Genomic DNA, 2,641 nt, shown 5'->3' with positions numbered 1-2,641 from the left:
GAAACTTTGGGTGTGGCACAAATTGAGGTTCAGGTAGGAAGAACCATTTTTCCAGTACGTGCAGTTTTTGCAAAGGTTAAGGCACAAGGAATTCTGGGAATGGACTTTCTCATACCAACGGGAGGAATGTTGGACTTTAAGGCCTTGGAGCTTGTGTTGCATGGAGAACACATCAAGTGTACAAGCCGATGGGGAACAGCATTATGCGCGAGGATTGTGGTAGCCAGAACTACTGTCATACCGCCGGGACATGAAACCATTATACCAGGGAGGATGGATAAGTCACTTGATTCGTTTCATGTTGGTGTGATAGAGCCAGTCGAAGGAGGCGGCGTGGTAGCGGATAAGGGCCTTATAGTTGCGAGGTCACTGGTGAACATGGATGGAGATACATTACCGGTGCGGGTATTGAACCCAGGGAGGCAGAAGTGCGTTTTGCGCTGTGGGGTTACTGCCGCCTGCCTCACCCCAGTGGATGAAGAGGATGTCGATGAGGTGCGACAGGAGGCTATGGAAAAAGGATCGGAAGATGTTCATGTCCCCGGACACCTTCAGGACCTCTGGAAGCGAAGCGTTGAGGGGCTAGATACGCACTATCATTACGCCGTTGCTGGGCTGCTGTCGGAGTTCTCAGATGTATTTTCCAGAGGAGACCACGACCTAGGGAGGACTGACAGGGTGAAACACACCATAGACACTGGAAGTGCCAGACCTGTTAGGGAAAGACCGAGGCGACAACCCCTGAGTAAGCAAAAGGAGATCGACAAGCAAGTGGATGACTTGTTAAAACGGGGGATTATAGAGCCGTCCGACAGCCCGTGGGCGTCCAATGTAGTTCTCGTTCGGAAAAAGGATGGAACGCAGAGGTTTTGTGTGGATTACAGAGGGCTCAATGAAAGGACGATCAAGGACGCTTACCCCGTCCCACGAATCGATGACACCCTTGACGCACTAGCGGGGGCAAGATGGTTTTCAACCCTAGATCTTGCTTCCGGCTATTGGCAAGTCGAACTTGATGAAGAGGCTCAGACGAAGTCTGCCTTTGTTGTGCGCGGGGGATTGTACAGCTGGAGGGTTATGCCCTTCGGTCTGTGCAATGCCCCCGCCACATTCGAGAGGCTCATGGAGAGGATAATGCGTGGCCTCCAGTGGGAAACCTTGCTCGTCTATTTAGACGATGTTATTGTGTATGGACGAACCATCATGGAGGAAATCAACCGTTTGAGGGAGGTTCTGCAGAGGTTACGTGGGGCTGGACTTAAATTAAAGCCAGGGAAATGCCACCTCTTCCGACAGCAGGTTAAGTATCTGGGACATGTAGTGTCCCCGGAGGGAGTATCTACCGATCCAGACAAGCTGGAGGCGATAAGATCTTGGCCAACTCCGACTGACGTCCGAGGACTGAGGAGTTTTCTTGGGTTGGCCTCGTATTATAGAAGATTCATCAGAGGTTTTGCTGATGTGGCTCGCCCGCTCCATAGGCTAACTGAGAAAGCACGTGTCTTCCACTGGAGTGACGAATGCCAGGAGGCGTTCCAAACCTTGAAGACTCACCTGCAAGAGGCGCCAATACTGGCATACCCAGAACCCGAGGGCAAGTTCATATTGGATACAGATGCTAGCGGAGTCGGCATCGGAGCTGTTTTGTCGCAAGTGCAAAATGGAGAGGAGCGTGTTATTGCCTACGCGAGCCGTACACTCTCCAAGCCCGAGAGGAATTATTGCGTGACGCGCAGAGAGCTCCTTGCAATTATTGTCTATCTTAAACACTTCAAGCAGTACCTATACGGACAAGAGATAACTGTACGAACGGACCATGCGGCATTAAAGTGGTTAGTCACTTTTAAGAACCCAGAGGGGCAGATCGCTCGATGGCTGGAGGTGCTTGGGCAGTACAACTATGAAATAGTTCATCGCCCTGGGAAGAAACATGGAAATGCAGACGGCCTGTCACGTCGACCGTGCAAGCAGTGTGGACGAGTGGACGACGATACTGTAGAGGCACCTATGCCGGCGGATGTGAGAGTGGTTGTTGCCGAGCCAAACGTTACCACAGACGAATTGCGGGAGGGTCAGCTGAAAGACCCCTCCATTGCCTGGGTAGTACTTGGGAAAGAGGAGTCAGGTCAGAGGCCAGATTGGAAGAGCATGTCCTCCCGTGCAACTGCAGTCAAAGTTTATTGGTCGCAATGGGACCAACTAGAGATGAGACAGTCAGTGTTATGTCGGCGATGGGAATCGAACGACGGTAGGGAGGTAAAGTGGCAGATAGTCCTCCCAGTCGGCCTTCGAGAGGCGAAGATGAATGAGTTGCATGGAGGGAAGACCGGAGGACACTTTGGAATCAGTCGCACACTAGCCAAGTTGAGGTTGAGATATTACTGGTCTGGAATGGCGGCGGACGTGAGAGCCTGGTGCAGGAAATGCAATATCTGTGCTAAACGAAAGTCGCCTGCTCGGAAGAGGCGTGCACCACTCAGACAGTACCGAATCGGCGCTCCCATGGAAAGGGTGGCGTTGGATCTCGTCGGCCCAATGCCGGAGACGGAGAGAGGCAACAAATGGGTGCTAGTTATAGCCGACTACTTCACCAAGTGGATGGAGGCTTACGCCCTCCCCGACAGTACAGCCGAGACGGTAG

The sequence above is a fragment of the Patiria miniata genome, unplaced genomic scaffold (assembly GCF_015706575.1).
Source record: "Patiria miniata isolate m_02_andy unplaced genomic scaffold, ASM1570657v1 HiC_scaffold_1, whole genome shotgun sequence".
Taxonomy (NCBI): Eukaryota; Metazoa; Echinodermata; class Asteroidea; order Valvatida; family Asterinidae; genus Patiria; species Patiria miniata.
The sequence above is the reverse complement of the archived record's forward strand: the minus strand, read 5'-3'. Positions refer to the sequence as shown.